Below are 18,911 nucleotides of genomic sequence, written 5' to 3'. Positions count from 1 at the left end.
TATTTCTGTTTTTGCCTACTCCTCTTTTTTTTTTTTTTTTCCTGTCTGTGGTTTTAACTGAGCATTTTATATGATTCCATTTACTGTTCTTTTTAGCCTATTCATTATACTTCTCTTTTTTACTGTTTTTTAGTGGTTGTTCCTAGTGTTCGTAATATATGTGTATAACTAATCTAAGTTCACTTTCCAAAAATATTATACTGTCTCGTGAGTAGTGTTAGTACTTTGTGTAACAAAAATACTTCTCTATCTCCCTGTCCTTCCCATGCATCACTGCTGTCACTCATTTCACTTATACATAAAGTTACAATCCTTGAATAATATCCAACATAATCATTGACAATTATTATTTTGAATAAGCTATTATCTGTTAGATCAATAAAGAATAAGAAAAATAAAGTTTTTAATTGTACTTTCATTTTTTATTTCTCTAATACTTTTCCTCTCTTTAAGTAAGATCCAAGTTTCAGGGCACCTGGGTGGCTCAGTTGGTTAAGCATCTGCCTTCAGCTCAGGTCATGATCCCCAGGTCCTGATTGAGCCCTGCATCAGGCTCCCTGCTCCCTGCTCAGTGGGGAGTCTGCTTCTCCCTAAATAAATAAAAAAGTTTTTTTTTTAAAAAGAAGTAGATCCAAGCTTCTGGCCTATAAGGTTTTTCCTCTTTCTGAAGAGTTTCTTTTAACATTTCTAACAAGGAAGGTCTATTAGTGGTTAGTTCTCTCAGTTTTTGTTTCTCTAAGCAAGTTTTTATTTTTCTTTCACGTTTGAAGGATAATTTTGTACAAAATAGAATTCTAGGTTGTTTTTTTTCTCTCAATACTAAATATTTCACTCCATTCTCTTCCTGTTTAAATGGTTTCTGAGGAGAGGTCAGATTTAATTCTTACCTTAGTTCCTCTCCAGATAAGGTGTTTTAGTTCTTCTGGCTTCTGGCTTCTTTCAGAATTTTTTCTTTATCCTTGGTATTCTTCAGTTTGAAGATGGCATACCTAGGTATAGTTTTTTGGGGCATTTTCCATGGTTGGTGGTTTCCAAGCTTCCTGAGTTTGAGGCAAATTCTCAATCATAATTGCTACACATACTCCAACTGTTCTGTTCTCTCTTTTCCTTTTGGTATTCCCCATTACATGTATGTTCTACTTTTTGGAGTTGTCCTACAGTTCTTGGCTATTCTGTTCCATTTTTTTTCCCCCAGTCTTTTTTTGTCTTTGCTTTTTTAGTTTTGGAAGTTTCCATTGACATATCCCCAAGCTCAGAGATTCTTTCCTTAGCCATATCCAGTCTAGTAACAAGTCCTTAAAAGGGATTTTTTATTTCTGGTACAGTGTTTTTGATCTCTAGCATTTCGTTTTGATTCTTTCTTAGAATTTCCATTTCTCTGCTTACATTACCCATCTGTTCTTGCATGTCTTTTTCCATTAGAGCCCTTAGCATATAATCATAGTTAAAAAAAAAAATCCTGATGTGATAATTCCAACATTTCTGCCTATCTGACTCTGGTTCTAATACTTGTTCAGTCTCTTCAAATTGTGTTTTCTGCATTTTAGTATGCCTTATCATTTTTTTCCCTGATAGCCAGACATGACGTACTGGGTCAAAGGAACTATGATAAATACCCGTCTAGTGGTTTAGTGGTAAGGTATAGGGGGAGTCCTACCATCCTATCCAGTCTTTTAGTGAGCTTATATCCTGGAGCTGTGTACTTTATAGTGCTTTGTAGAATCCCCCCCACCCCGTTTTCCGTGGGGCAGACTGGCTAGAGGTGACTGAGTAATGTATTTACCTTTCTCCCTGTGGAAGTCTGGAGTAGACTGTTTCTAGGTATTTCCCTCCCCCAGTCCCATTGGGCTCTGATAAAACCTCACTAGTTTAGATTCTAGTTAACTACTAAGTTCTAGTGAACTCGTTTCTCTTGTGGGCAGGCCTTGTTGAAAAGAATGGAATGTTCTGGTGTATTTCAATTTTATTTTATTTTTTCTTATTCTCTTGCTAGAAGCTTGGGGGAATTTTTCTTCCATCTTCACTGTGAGAACCTGGTTGGTCTCCAGGAAATGAAACTCACAAGTGTATGAGGACCTCCTGTGACTGGGGCCCCTGCAGTTTTTAACCCTCAGAACCATCCGTAATCCATCAACTACAGTTCAGGTTTTCCTATCCCTGCCCTGGCTCCTGCAGAGCTTTCTTCTTATAGGTTTCTCGTTCAGTAGGTTGTGATTTTCTGTATCAGCCTGGCTGTCTCTCTGATGTTGAGGGTAGTAGTTTTCTGTGCCCTCACTTCTCTGAGGGATTTAAGAAAATTTGGTGATTTTTCAGTTCATTCTGCTTTTTACTTACTGTTAGGCCAGAGGGACAAATTCCAACCCCTTATATGCCAGACCAGCGGGGGGATATTAGATGAAGGCCTTCTAATATTAAAGTGAGTACCGTTCTGGGCAAACAAGGACGGATGGTCAGCCAACTTGGGAGTCAAGAGATCTGGGAGCTTGTTCTGGTTGTGGTGAATCCCCTTGGACATGATGTTCAGTGGTTTGGAGCCTCAGTTTCCTCTCATGCAGAATGAGAGAAGGTGCAATGTGGACTTATTTCCAGTTCCTTTTTCATTTCTCACAATCTCATTTCTTTATGCTGGATGTTCTTAAGGCAAGGCATTTCTGGACATAAACTAATGGAGTCTCCTTGCTGGGAGATGAAACCAAAATTCTCTTGTTAACTCTCTCTTTTTTTTTGGACTCAGGCTAATCTTGGTTTGGAAGACACAGTAATGCGTCAGTTTTAAAAAAGGCCTTCCCTGCTGCTTTCACCCATTATGATGTTTGTCACACAGCAGGGAGTTTTCTCCCTTTGGCACCATCTATTTGAAAACAGAACATTTGGTCCTTGTTAAGGATGGACTTAGACTCTTCTCTCCCTTTTGGTTGAATTTGCCTCAAAGTGTCCAGAGTTGAAGTAGGAGTGAGGTGGAGGCGTGCTGTGAAGGCCTGGCCCAGTCTCTGAGCCTAGGACACCATTCTTACAGGACAGCCCTGGTTTCTTTCTTTTCAAATACTTTCAGTCCCTACTTCTCCAGTTATTCCATGGTCCTTGATTTGCCCGGCAACATAATCAGAAACATTAAGCACATCATCATCTTCCAAAGTCCTCAGCATAGAAATAGCTAAGACAGTTTTTATGAAATTGTAATGTGCCCACTTGAACACAAACCTTAATTTCCTGAAGTCTAGTTCTAGTTTGAAGAATTGCCTGATTTATTCTAAAATTGAATTTTGCTGTCAGAGAAGCTGCCAATACTTACTACCAGGGTTGTTATTTTTCTTTACATATTTTAGTCTTAGCTCTTGAGTCTAAAAAGCTCTCTCCCTCCCTCCCTTCCAAGAGTTGAGTTTCAACTGCGTGACCAGATTGTACAATTTTACATGAGTTTAAGGCTTTGTAGAGAAATGGAAGGTGCTGCTAACTCATTGTTTCTTTTTGCAAATGACGGATTTTCTGGCGGCAAATAGACATAGGGCAAGGTTAAACAATTCCAGAAAGTAGAAAGTAGGAAGAGCATTAAGAGATCTCTTGCTTCAACTCTCTGTCCATTGGCAGAACTGTATTCAAGCCATTCTGACAGAAAAGGGTCAGTGTCACAGTGTCCTTTGGGAATCATTTCATTCCCAAGAGGTTATTGTAGAAGGTCTTTAATTTCAAGCCAATTCAGTCAACAACTATGGAGGACAACATTTATATAATAGGTGTGGTTTCAAGTACTTGGGGTATAGCAGTGTGAAAAAATAAACAGGTGAATAAATTTAAAAAAAAATCAGGGATATGTACCATAAAGAAAATAAAACCGGGACACGTGTAGAGTTGCTTAGAGGCCAATACAACTTGAGAGAGAATGGGCAAGGATGGGTTGGTTAGCTAAATAGTGATAATTTAAGATGAGATCTTAATGATGACCATTTCCATTCTGTCCTATATAGATACCTGGGAACCAGCTGAGGTTTCTCAGTTGGGCAGCCACAATGTAGTGTGGTCAAATATCCATTACCCCACCTAGATAAGTGTACATGTCTTATTTTCTTAAAAGAAACTTTGTGAAGTAACTGTCATTTCCATTTCACATGTAAGAACACATATTCTGAAGCCCTCAGTGTCCTTGTGCCTCAGGACTCCTATATTTTCTTATTCATTTTGATTTCAAACATTGAGATCTCTTTTCCTTTGCTCATTTCTTTCCTTTGTTCAAGGTCATAGAGATAATGAAAGGAACTGGCTTTTTCCTACATGTTGGCTATTTGACCTTGGGTCAGCCATCTTTGGGACCAGTTTCCCAACTGTAGATGAAGAAAGTACCTTTAAGAGACCTCATAAACTTCAAATATTTTAAGTTTGAAGTTTGTATTTATGTGCCCCGTTCAGGCCTGTCAGAAGCAGGATGTTTGAAAGGGACCCTCTGGCTTACTTTATGAGTTGTCTTCTCCAGGGGTGATGGTAAAATGGGAGGCCATTTCTTCTCCTGTGGGCCTGAACGGAAAAATCACAGAATGCTCTAAGTTCCTTGCTGAGGTCCTGCTAGCCTAATTTGGAGTGTTTGTCTTTTTGGTGACCACACATTTTATCTGGTCCTTGTAATAAATAGGTATCCATACTTTATGTCTCCCTTTGCTACCATCATCATTATCGGGGGTTTAACACTGAACTATTAGGCTGTTTATTAAAGGTGATGAGTAAAAAAATTCTTTGTTCATTTCTCAAAAAGTAGGTCAAACATAGAAGAATCTGCTATCGTGTTATTTAATCTTCAGATATTAACTCCCATCTATTTTACAACCTCCCCTAGGGAGTCTGCAATGAGAAGGGGTGTTTCATAGCTTGCAATATGTGTTTGATGATCTCTGCTTCATTAAATTGGAACAGAATCCATCATTAGATCTTCTAATAGATGTTTAACAACACACCATCTATTAAGACTTTTTGTTACAGTTTCTCTTTGAGACACCTAAATAGTCAGAGAGAGATCAAGGATTCCAAGCTCTGTTTTAGCCTTTTCCCACTCAAATACCCTGAAGATTTCTGGGACTGTTTACAGTATATGTGAGAAGACTCACCCCTCTGCCACAGAGCAGTAGCTCTGCCTCAGGAGACTTGTAACTTCTCCACTCCTTTCCCCTTTTTTGGAGGGGGTGTGTTGTGGTAATGACTTAAATTTTTTTTTATTGAGATAAAATGCATATAACATAATATTTAACATATAACCATTTTTAAGTATATAGTTTATTGGTATTAAATACATTCCCATTGTGCAGCCATAATGACCATCCATCTCCAGAACACTTTTCATCTTATAAATCTGAAACTTTATATGCATTACATTGTAACTCCCCATTCCATTTCCCTCCAGCCCCTGGCTGCCATCATTCTACTTTCTGTTGCTACTGTAACTGAACCAAACAGGAGTTCATTCACCTGATGCACAGCAAGCCAGTAAAAAGTGATACTGACCTTTTGCAAAAGGGAAAGAGGGCTATTGATTGGTATGGTGCTACATAGAAGAACAAAGAGCCAGAGCTCAAAAGTCCTGAACTCTCTGGTGGCTTTCAAGTGAGGATTTTTAGGGACAAAATTTGGGGGAGGTGGGTCTCCTGAGAAGGTAGATACCATTTGTTGGGGACCTATGAGGTCATGTTAGCAGATGTCACTTGATCCTTTCTGGATTCCAGCTTTATCTAGTCCCCTGGATGTCTCTGTTCCATCTCAAGATACTTGGAATTCCAAAACTATTTTTATTTGTCATGTTAGAGATTTCATTAGTTACATCTGGTGATGATATCTCTAGGGCAGTGCTGATTAACTACTTCTCCTACAGGTTCCCTTGAATGAGACACAGAATTCATATCCTTTTGGGTCTAGGCCTATGTGGTCCTTGGCTGGTCTGGTTGAGTCTGGGGGTGATATGACTTATAGTCTTTATTATTCCATCTGAACTGACAAGGTGGATACCAGCTTCACTATAATTTTGACTGTTCTAGATACCTCATATAAGTGGGATCATATTTGTCTTTTTGTGACTGGTTCATTTCACTTAACACAGTGTCCCCAAGTTTCATCCATTATGTAGCGTGTATCAGAATTTCTTTCCTTTTAAAGGCTGAATAATATTCCATGGTATGTCTATACCCCATTTTGTTTATTCATTCATCTGTCAATGGACACTTGGATTGCTTCCATCTTATGGCTATTGTGAATAATGTCACTCTGAACGTGGAAGTACAAGGATCTGTTTGAGTCCCTGCTTTCAATTTTTTATTTATTCAGAAGTGGATTTGCTAGGTCATATGATACTTGTATTTTTAATGTTGGGGGGAGACACCATACTATTTTTCATAGTGGCTGCACCATTTTACTAAATTTATATATAATTATTTTTATCATTTCAATTTAGTAATATGTGATTCATTCTATATTCAAAAATTTTATAGAAAAGTTTCCTTTACCTTAAAATATTCTTTGTAACTTTCTTTTTTTATCCTTGTCAGATCTTCTTTTGGAGTTATCTCTGACTTGTCTTTTGTTTCCATATCCAACATCCAAATCATGAAGAAACAGCGTCATCTTTGTCTTCAAAACATATCCAGAATTCTAATCTACTTCTTACCACTGTACTCTCTTTGCCAGTGTATTCTCCCCACAGCAGCCAGAGCAGTCCTCCTAAAACTCAATCAGATCATGTCACTCATTTGAAACTCTTCTAAGGCTTTTCCCATTTCATAAAATCCACACGCCTCTCAAAGTTCTCAGGATCCTGCCTGTCCTTCTGAACTCACGTCCTTTCTCTCCCTTAGCTCTTCCCACAGCCACACGCATCTTCCTACTGTTCTTTGAACACACAGGTGTACCATTCCTCCATGCTTAGCACTAAAGGGATCTTCTCCTTGGAGCAACCCCACTTGCATCACCTACTTGACAGAAGCTCTAAGGCTTGTTTCTCCTTTTCTTACTCTGCTCACAAGTCACCTTCTCAAAAAGGGCTTTCTGGATGACCCTACTTAAACATTTAAAACATTGCCTTCTCATTCTCCCCCTGTTCTCTTACTTGATTTTCTTCTTAGTCTTTATTTCCACTGTCACATTTGTCTGTCTTCTTCTACTGGAATATAAGCTCTATGAGTAATAGAACCTTGTCTGTTTGGTCAATTCTATATCACAGAACCCTACAAAGGGCCTCGCATATATAGGTATTCCTTTATAGCTGTTCTTCGATGCATGCTTGTATCTGCGTTTTCACATAGTAGTGATAAGTTTTTGAAAGATAAGGCTATGCAGTCAAATTTCCCTATTTTTTAAAAAAAGATTTTATTTATTTATTTATTTATTTATTTTTATTTTTTTTGAGAGAGAGCATGAGCAGGTGTGGGCAAGGGGCAGAGGGAGAAGCAGGCTCTCCGCTGAGCAAGTAGCCTGGTAAGGGACTCCATCCTAGGACCCTGGGATCATGACCTGAGCCGAAGGCAGACAGACGCTTAACTGACTGAGCCACCTAAGTGCCCAGATTTCCCTATTTCTAAAATGAGTTCTATTTTAATTACATTGGGCACTTGACTTAATCTGAGCCTCAGTTTCCTCATCTGAAAAGTGGGGATGAAATAATAATACCTATTTTATGGAACTGTAGTTGAGGATTCAATGATATAATTCATGTAATATGCTTTTCATGGTAAATGATCAAACAAAGTTATTTTGTTGTAATTGATGTTATTCTTTTGTCCCCCCCCCCCTTTTTTTTTTGCTTGATCTTGTTTCATGTACAAAATAATGAATATAAATTTTGAGGACTACACAATCTCCCTCCTAGTGATCTAGAGCACTTGGCTTGGCCATTCCCCAGGTGGATGTTTCTAGGCTTTTCCCTTCATTATAAATAGTGCTGTGGTGAGCCCCTTTAATATATGTTGGAAATCCATACTTTTTATTTATCATTACTCCTTGGGAGATAGTCTTTTACTTGGATTCATGGGTGAAAGATGTAGTAGTGGTCATTGCAGACACAAGGCCCTCAGCATCTCTCTAGTCATACAAGCTCAACAAAGGTGTTTCCGCTTGGGCCCCTTCTGGTTAAACTGGAAGGTGATTAAGGATAAGAGTTTCTGTGGAGGAACATGACACATTGGAAAAGGAGGGACTTTTTGCCTAGCCAGACCTGGGTTAGAATTATGGTGCCAATAATCCTAGCTGTAGGGTCTCAGCCAAATAGCCTAATCTTTTGGATTCCTTGTTGCACCAAGGAGACTAAAATCATGGACCTCAGAGCACTGCTGTGGGGATTGGACAAGCAGAAGTATGTCTAGTACTGGCACATAGTAGCTACACAGACGTTTGCTGGCAATGTTGCTATTGTTCCTGGTTTGCAGGCAGGTGGTCTCTATCTCATAGGAGGTTGGCTCATGGAAGAAGGTGAATAAAATGTTAAGATTGAATGATTACATTGTAACTTGACTTGATTAAAATTCTACGGCAGAAAAAAACCCCTCCCTTTCTCTCTCTCTTTTTTTAAAAAAAATTATTTATTTTTTTCAGCATAATAGTATTCATTGCTTTTGCACCACACCCAGTGCTCCATGCAATCTGTGCCCTCTCTAATACCCACCACCTGGTTTCCCCAAAGCACCCCCCCCTTTCTCTTTTAGCATAATCCTTCCATATGTGGCCCAAGAGCTAGAGCCTGTGTCTTTAGTTTCCTTTCCCAAGACTGCCGAGCTCATTGTGACTGGCATGAAAACACAGGTCATGGCAACCCAGCTGCCTCTCCTGTTAGAATGAACTTCCCAATTTAACCCCATAATGACCATGCAGGGCTTTGTCTCCCCAGCTTGCTATCCCTTTTTTCATTTGTTTTAGAGCTTAGAGAAAATTCAAAGTTTGAGTTTTAGAGGTTTCAAATGTGTGACACTTGGGGAAAAGGGTAGGTGGAACACCTGATTGCTCTGGGAAGAGGTGAGATTTGTACATGTTATCGAGATGCGAGATGAGAGGGAAGGCCAGGAAAGTGAGAGAGAGGGTAATTAGAAAAATTACAAAGACAGGATTATTCGTAATGGCATAATAGTAACTGAGTTTAGAGACAGATCTGGGTGCTGAAATTTCAAATGAAAGTTTTTTTGGTGGCTGGGAAATCTTTATTTTAAATTTATTACATTAGTAAATACTAGAAGCCCAATTACAGCCGACTTTAGGAAGGAAGGAAGGAGAGAAGGAAGGAAGGAAGGAGAGAAGGAAGGAAGGAAGGTAGGAAGGTAGGTAGGTGTTGACAAAGGTACCTGGTTTCTCAGTCTTTTCCTCTTTTAGCTCTGCTTTTCTGCCTTTTGGTCTCATTTAGAATCTCATCCAATATAACAGGAAGTTTGGCACCACTAACTCTGGGCTTACCTTAAATCAACTTTAGTGTCATCTATGAAAGAATGAGCCCTTCTCTTTCTTAGTAGTTCAAACAGAAGCCCTAGAATAGAGCCTTGTTGGCCAGGTTGGGGTCAATGCCCTTCCCGAACCTTCCAAAACTGTGGCCAGGGGAATTACATGCTACTGGGGCAAGCTGGAGTCATATGGCCTCCTAGGCTGCGGTGCCTGCCCTCTGGGATCATATTGGTCAAGAGTAGTTAAGAGGTGCTGCCTCAAGGAAAATCAGGGCATATTTACAGAGGAAAGGGAAAAGAATCCTGGGCCGGCTACAGGGTTCCGCTCCATTTATTATGTGCTGATTTTACTCACTTGAACATTTACTCTGTGCAAATGAAAGGGTGCTCCATGAATGGCTTGTGTCGGATGAAACACCCAATCTTCATAGGAATATAATTATAATGTATCACCTTTTATAATTTTCCTACAGCCTTTGTGCACACCACAAATAGTGGAATTGTACATGACTATTGAATTTGAGTTCAATAAAGGATTTGTACCACCTGAATTACACCTCTATACACAAGATAGGATACATTAACTTAATTACTGCTGGACTCAATAACATAGGCCATTGCCCTGGGAATTTATCTTGTGTTGTACTCAGAGAGAGAAACTGGTCATCATTTCAAAAGGCAGTCAATTTCCAATTATCCATGTTAATGGAAGAACACAGCATGTGGAAACTTTAAATAGAGTTTCCTTTTGGCTTAAGGAGTAGATATGATTTTTTAAATTTTTCTACCTGAGTTACTTGTTTTGCTTGGACTTAGGTAACACTAGAAAAAGTTTGCATTATCTTGGTCTATATGTTTTTCCCTTGGTTTATTTTTTGGATTTTATTTTTTGGATGTTTATTTTTTAATTTTTTCACTTTGAACTAATTTTAGATTTATAGGAGGGTTGCAAAAATAGTACAGAGAGCTTTCTTATATCTGTTATCTAGCTTACTACCTTAATGATGACATCATACAGAACCATAGTACAAAACCAGGAAACTAACATTGGTAAAATACTATGAATCAACTATAGACTTAATTTGAATTTCACCAGTTTTCGACCATTGTCTTCTTTCTACTCCAGAATCCCACATTTGCTTGTTATTTGTCTTTAGTCTCCTATAATTTTGAACGGTTCCTCAGTTTTTTTTATTTTTCATGATCTTACACTTCTGAAGAATACTGATGAATTATTTTGTAGAATGTCCCTCAATTTGGGTTTGACTAATGTGTTCTCATCTTTGGAATGGGGTTATGCATTTTTTTTTGAAAGAATACCAAAGGAATTAGTTATTTTCTTCTTGTGCATCATATCAAAAGGTCATAGATTATGGTGTTGATATATTGTCCATTACTGATGATGTTGTCTTTCTTTGCTTGCTTAAATGGTTTCCACTGGGTGTTTCCACTGTAAAGTTCCTGTTTTCCTTTTGTAATAAATATCTTGAGGGAGATGCTTAGAGACTAATTATTTTCTCTTCAAATTTCAACCTATTCATTTTACCATCCATCAGTAGATCTTGTCTGCAACAATGATTACCGCAGTGTTGGACTGATACTGATTTTCTACTTCCCTCTTTCCTTATACATTTATTAATTGGAATTCTACTATAAGGAAGAGCTATCCATGCTCACCATTAATTAATTAACTAATTAATTAATTCTAGCAGTATGGACTCCTGGACATCTATATTATTATTTTATGGTTTAAATCCAATACAGCAATTATTTATTCTGTTTCCAAAATTTTTCCAGCTTTGGCCATTATTATGAGCTCCTCCAGTTTGGATCCTGTTCTTTTGATAAGCTCACATCTTTTTGAACACTTACTTTCTGGCACTACAAAATATGCCAAGCTCATCTTATTTTTCCTGCTGTAGCCCAGTAATCAATAACTTCTCAAGGGGCCCTGGTTACTTTTATTAAAGAATAGTATTTAGAAACCAAGACATGGGCACTAGGTATGCTCATTACTAGTAGGATATAGTTGTACTAGACTCTTGTAGTAGCTGGGGCTAGGAATGTGTGTGTGTGTGTGTATGTGTGTGCTAATATATGCATGTGCATACATCTATAGTTCTTGCACAACAGGTGGATGAATGTAGTGGCCTTGGTCACAGAGATGAAGGCTATACATAGTTCCAATAACATGGGTTCCCTTTCCCTAAGGGAAGTTTAGCTGCTGCTAAGTCAGCTTAGCTACTGTGAGGGCTGAATGTTGACCTACCAGAGGCAACGATTGCCAAACCTTGTATTTCAGATCTCTTCCGACTTGGAATGGGCAACGTTTCATTCTGACTGGGACTGACAGATAATCTGCCTTCAGATTTGCCTTTCCAGCATGCCTTGTCTCAGCCAGCACCACTAGCAGATGTAAGGATCAAATCAGTGTTTGATACACTTAGAGGGAATAACACATAGCATTGCCTTGGATCAGGAAACTATTTTATAGCAAAGGAGGTATGGCAATGAGTACATAACCATGGGATCCTCTGATCGTTTTGGATACAGCACCATCCTGAAGCTGCTGGCCTTATTAAGGATCAGAACAATCTCTTAAAGGTGTAGCTGAAGTATTAATTTAGAGGTGACATGGGCAAGGATGGGGTAACAGTCTCTAGATTGAGTATACATCTTCAACCAAATGCCATTCGATGGTGTCATGTCCCTAGCAGAGAGGACACACAGGTCTGAGAATCAAGGATGGTAAGAAGGAGCATCTTTGTTCATCATCACTCTCATTGACCCATCTGGAGAATTTGTACACTTCCTATCTTGAAGTCGAGATCCTATGTTCCAGATGGGTATGCTTCCACTTCAGTACATGGTAGGTGTTCCACTAAAGTATGGGTGCTCCCTTGTCACTTTGGGCTCCCCACCTCACACCAGAAGACCAACACAAAATGGAACAATTGATCTTCACCATCATGAGGAGGTGGGACTTTGGTACATGGAGGTGGTAAGGAGATGCCCATTTTGCATCACATGATCCCCTATGGTCCCTTGGCACTTCCATGGCACATTTAAATCATAGCTTTAAATGGGCAATGCTAGCAGTTACAGCCTGGAAAAGGTACAGTGATCTGGGGCTCAGACTGTTCATGGATGAGGGTCTGGGTTGCCCCAACAGGTGAGTCACCTAGGTTAGCAGAAGGACTAGACAAAGGGAGGGGAAGGACAATCATCAGTCATAACTTCAAGACCAAGTGCAGCAAAACCCAAGTAACCCTTCCCTTGTGTGATTTCCCAGAGACTATAACCTGTAAGAATCCTGGAGAAGTTGGGTGAATGGAGCAAATTTAACATGAGGAGCAGTGGACAGCAGTATGTCCAGGAGTCCATACTGCTAGAATTAATTAATTACCTAATTAATTAATGGTGAGCATGGATAGCTCTTCCTTATAGTAGAATTCCAAATAATAAATGTATAAGGAAAAAAACTTACCTTTTTTTCCCAGTCATTCGAAAAAAATAAATTCAACTTAGTCAACACACAGTGTAGTATTGGTCTCAGGAGTAGAAATTAGTGATTCATCACTAACATATAATACCCAGTGCTCATCCCAACAAGTGCCCTCCTCAATGCCCATCATCTGTTTTGCCCACCCCCCCACCCACCTCCCCTCCAGCAACCCTCAGTTTGTTCTCTATATTTAGGAGTCTCTTATGGTTTGAATTCCTCTCTGTTTTTATCTTTTTTTTTTTTTTTTTTTTTAAAGAGAGAGAGCCCTGCAGGGAGAAGGTCAGAAGGAGATGGGGAGGGAGAATCTTAAGCAGGCTCCACTCCCAGTGTGGAGCCTGATGGGGGAATTGATCTCTTGACTCTGAGATCATAACCTGAGCTGAAATCAAGTGTTGGATACTTAGCCAATTGAGCCATATATATATAGTATATAAATATAAATATATATATGTATATATATATACACACATATAAAATGTATGTATTGTATATATACAACATCATCGTCTTTATCCATTCATCAGTCAATGGACATTTTCCATAATTTGATTATTGTTGATAGTGCTGCTATAAACATTGGGGTGCATGCACCCCTTCTAATCAGCACAATATATCCTTTGGATAAATACCTAGTAGTGTAGTTGCTGGGTCACAGGGTAGTTCTATTTTTAACTTTTTGAGGATCCTCCATACTGTTTGCCAGAGTGGCTGCACCAGCTTGCATTCCCACCAACAGTGTAAGAGTGTTCCCCTTTCTCTGCATCCTTGCCAACATCTGTTGTTTCCTGACTTGTTGATTTTAGCCATTCTGCTCAGTGTGAGGTGGTATCTCATGCTTTTGATTTGTGTTTCCCTGATATGAGTGATGGTGAGCATCTTTTTATGTGTCTGTTATCTGGATATCTTCTTTGGAAAATTGTGTATTCATGCCTTCTGCCCATTACTTAACTGGATTATTTATTTTTGGGGTATTGAATTTGATTAGTTCTTTATAGATTTTGGATACTAACCTTTTATCTACTATGTCATTTGCGAATATCTTCTCTCATTCCACTGGTTGCCTTTTAGTTTTGTTGATTGTTTCCTTTCTTGTGCAGAAGATTTTTATTTTGTTGAGGTCCCAGTCGTTCATTTTTGCTTTTGTTTCCTTTGCCTCTGCAGACATGTCTCATAAGATGTTGCTGTGGCCGAGGTCAAAGAGGTTGCTGCCTGCTTTCTCTTCGTGGATTTTGGTGGCTCCCTCTCTTACATCTAGGTCCTTCATCCATTTCAAATTTATTTTTGTGTATGGTGTAAGAAAGTGTTCCAGTTTCATTCATCTGCATTTCAGGAGACTTACCCTTGGCAGGGATGTCTGAATTGGTTATATACCCTCATCCCTCACACCTCTGCTAGTCAGCAGTCAGTGCCATGGGGAAATGAACGACCAGGCCCTCATAGGACACCAACATGAGGGTGCAACCCTGTTGCAAAGCTCCCATGGATCCAGGCTAAAATTATTCTCCAGATTTGCTCCCCTTATCTTCACAGCACTCTCTCAATAATCACTTTCTCAGGAATCCTTGCCTCAGACTGCTTCTGTGGAACTGACCTCAGATAACACTGACAGGTTATTTTTATTTGGTTAATGTCATATGTTCCTGGCAGTTTGACATTTCCAAATAACCTAATTTAATGGTCACATATTATTTTTTTAAAAAATTTTTATTTAAATTCAATTTATTTAACATATAGTGTGTTATTAGCTTCAGGGGTAGAATTTAATGATTCATCAGTTGCATATGACACCCAATGCTCACTCCATCACATGCCCTCCTTAATGCCCATCACCCAGTTACCCCATTTCCCCTCCACCTCCCTTCCAGTGACCCTCAGTTTGTTTACTGAAGTTAAGAATCTCTTATGGTTTGCCTCCCTTTCTGTTTTCATCTTATTTTATCTTTCATTCCCTTCCTCTATGTTCATCTGTTTTGTTTCTTGAATTTCATGTATGAGTTGCTGACAAATCTTTGTAGGTTCTCTTAGTTATCTTACTAGGTTAAATTCCTATGGGTCTAGTTGAAAGGTCAAAGGTCACGAACACTATGGGTCAAGTTGAAAGGTCAAAGGTCACAAACACTTTATGACTCTTAAAATACGTGTCAGGAACTCGGCCTCCAGGAGCAGTGTGCCCTGGAGGGTGTGCCTCATAGTTTATGAGCCCACAGACAGTTTGGAAAGAAGACTTTTCCTCATATCTGTCAACCAGAAAATAATGAATAAAGACATCTTTGCAAATTTGATAGGTTGTTCTTTTTTTAATGTGCATTATTTTGGTTACTACGCAGTTGACTCATACAATTTGGCCATTTCTCTATCTTTGGAGAATTGTCGGTTCAAAGCCTTTGCCCATTTTCTCATTGATTTATTCTTTGCTTCACTGATTTGTTTGAAGTCTCTTTTTAATGGATTCAAAGTATATGGAAACTTCTATTGTTAATGTCAATGGTACCTCACACCTCCTCAGAGTTGAATGCTGGAGTAGAGGCACTATAGCCCTCTTCCTTCACTTTAGGAGAGCAGAAATGGAGTCCTGGGGGCATGCAGGAAAATAGGCATTAATTGGGCCTCATGGAGCACTTGGGTGATGTAAACAGTTAAGCATCCAACTCTTGGTTTTGGCTCAGGTCATGGGTCATGAGATAGAGTCCCATGTTGGGCTCCATGCTCAGCACCAAGAGTGCTTGAGGTTATTTCCCCTTCTTTTCCCTCCCCTTCTATTCCTTCTCCTCCTTGGGCTCTCTCTCTCTCTCTCTCAAATAAATAAATAAATAAATAAATTATAAAATCTTTTAAAAAAATTGGACCACATGGTGTGCCTGGGTGGCTCAGTGGGTTAAAGCCCCTGCCTTCAGCTCAGGTCATGGTCTCAGGGTCCTGGGATCGGGCCCCACATCAGGCTCTCTGCTCAGTGGGGAGCCTGCTTCCTTCTCTCTCTCTTCTCTTTCTCTCTCTGTGCCTGCCTCTCTGCCTACTTGTGATCTCTCTCTGTCAAAAACAAATAAATTAAAAAAAATTTTAAAGAAATTGGACCACACAACCAATCTAATTCTCTTTCTACTACCTTCATTAGAACACGAGGGCTGACAAGAGTCAACACCATAGCAAAACTCTTGGCCAACCCCTGATGTTAAAGAGGAGAGAGGGGTGAGGAGTGAGGTTCTCCTTTTGCTTATGAACACTCATTTAAAGTTAATTGAGCAGGTGTGGTTCAAAGCACTGTTTGCCTATATTATCATCCCCAGATCCTTATAGGTATGTGCTATCATTACCTACATATCACAAATAAGGAAATAGAAGCAGAGAGGGAGTGAAAAACTTGTGGCAATCGTAGAGGGACAGAGCTGAGATCCAAACTCAGGTCTCTCTAAGTCTAGGGTATATGTTCCTCTTACAGGATATACTATTTATGCTACACTTCCACACTGAGATATCTTTGGAAGAAGGGGAAGAACACTGCCCACAGTTCTGCCTTAACATAGTCACTGCTAGCCTGGGTGTTTACTTGTTTTTTCTACCTTCTTTCCTGCTGAAATCCTTCTGGACATCCAATTCTACAACTTGATTTTTGCTTTTATTACACTATGTGTCTCCATATTGCTTCATAGGTTTCATAGCCATCCTTTTAATGACCTGTGTAATATTCCTTTGTTGGGCACTCACTAACTTTCTAAATTTGGTCTTCTCCCACTGAAAATCTTGGGAGAGCTTCTCAGGACCCCTGCTGTCTCCCCTACAGTTCTCCTTGGCTTGATAACTCCATTTTCGCTTCATGCCTTGAGTGAAATGATACAAATTTAACTTGCAAATTGCCTAAGGATGTCTTTCATAGTTGTAGGCAACTGTAAATTATAGGCGAATCTATGTGTAGTCAGGCAAATTCTTCCCAACACTTTGACTTTAAAGAAAAATCTACTGGAGAGGAGTGTGTAAGTGATTAAATTTTTTACTCTGAGTCTGTGTTTCTCAGTTTCTAAAGGGGTGAATGCACCTGCTTGTGTGAGCCGCATATGTGAGACTTTAATAAGAAATCACACGATAAGCTGTAAAGCATCTTATAGGAACAGCACTGACACTGACATATCATATTTATAGTGTTTCCCATGCATAGACATTAGGCAAGTTTTACATCCCTCTTAACCCTCCTCACAGCCCTATAAAGAAGGTAAACCATTATTTTCTTCATTTTACAGGCAAACAAATGGGGCCAGAGGGATTAATCAGTTAGTCTTTGAGTCCAGAGCTCGTAGGAGGCTGAGATGATGTTTGAACCAGGGTTCATTAGAGCCTCCAGGCTGTGTGTAGTTACCACAGTGATGGAGGTCTGTGTCATCCCACTGATGCACTAAGGCCTTCTGGCACTGTCTTGCCTTGAGATGATGCCTTCATAGCATTTTTCATTCCTGGGGGCTTGAGCCCGTTCAGTTTTAGAGGGGTGGTCTTTGCTGACCCATCTGTATTCCATCTGGGGAGTTTGGGTAGGAAATATTTATGGGAAGTTTGATTTTAGTTCAAGCCAGTTGCTGAATGGTCTTAGAAATCTTTTCCAGTTAGTTCATGTTCCATTAAGACAGTTAATGCTCAGACTCCTCTGGGGACACAGCAGACTAGTCTGGTTCATTTCTTTATGTTTCTAAGGCCCACTTGGCTCTGCGTGGCTTCTCCAGCTCCATGTTTGCTCTCTCATCTCCATTTCAGCTTGAAAGATTCTTGGAGAGCTCCCTCCATGAAGAACTGCATTTTTGTGCTCAGTCTTGAGATCCTTGCTGAGCTGGGGCCCCTTTCCCCAGCCCTTTTTCTCTGGCGGACCACCAAGCTCTCTGTTGACTTCATACGCCCTGGCCTCCACCTCTGCAAGGGGTGAACCTGCAGGATCCCCAAGCAAAAGCACTTCTAAAGGCAAAATTCCGATGTAGACCCTGAGAGGGAGGGAGGTCCCTGCCAGCCCACCATGAATCTTTGTATTGTGTATAGTGCTTTTCTTATCTTTAAATGAACACAAAGTTAATGAGAAAAAAAGGGAGCTTAGATGGCTTTTCTGGGAGGAGAAAAGATAATTATCTTCAAGTCTCTAAGGGCTTGTTATTCAGTCCAGAGATGAGGTATCTTCCTATTTCCCATCTCAGAGCATAGTGTAAGGGGAAATGAGTGAGGCTGTCCCATCTCTAAGTGTAGAGAGGGACTTAGCCACAGTGCCTGGGATCAGATCCCTTATAATCCTGAGCAAGTTATTTAACCTCTGCAGGTCCTCTTGATAACCCTCTGATGTGGGCACTGCATTATTTTATTGATGAATGCTGTTCTAACTTCTCTGAAATGGGATGCATCTGACAGCTGATGGGGTCTTACAACCTCCAAGGATTGTTTTAGCTACCGAAGAGTTGGGAAAATATTCTAGGCAGAAGGGTGTCAGATTTTGGGGGACCTGTAAAAGCATAGAGGAATCAAACAGAGATGAATTCTCTCCAGCTGGCCCAAGCAAGCATGCCTCCAGTGCTGCAAACCAGCATTGAGGTCTTCCCTGTGAGAATAAGCTCCATGAGGGCAAGGCCTGTAACTGTCCCATTCAACTGTTGTGTCCCAAGGGTCCTCTAGCCTGGCGCTAAGGTTCTGCTCCATAGCTGATTGTTTAATGATGAAATGAGGATTCTGAGGTGGCCTCTCCATCCCCAGTGACTTTTCACAGATGCATCCATCCTTGGAAGTCTTTGACCTGCAATCGTTGGACACCTGATGAGATTCTCCCTGCAGGACCACAGAACTGGGTCAAGACAGCACCTCACTCTGTTTCACCAGGCACGCTGTAAGCAAGCAGCCATCACTTTCTGATGTAGAGATGTGGATGAGGACCACACATGGGACCCTGGCACCCAAATGCTAATTTACACTCCATGTTGGTGAGCTTATATCCTCTTTGTGGATCCTGAGTCACGTTGAGCCCTTTGGCACCATGTTCAAGGAGCCCCCATTGTCAG

The sequence above is a fragment of the Mustela lutreola genome, chromosome 5 (assembly GCF_030435805.1).
Source record: "Mustela lutreola isolate mMusLut2 chromosome 5, mMusLut2.pri, whole genome shotgun sequence".
NCBI classification, from domain to species: Eukaryota; Metazoa; Chordata; class Mammalia; order Carnivora; family Mustelidae; genus Mustela; species Mustela lutreola.
The sequence above is the reverse complement of the archived record's forward strand: the minus strand, read 5'-3'. Positions refer to the sequence as shown.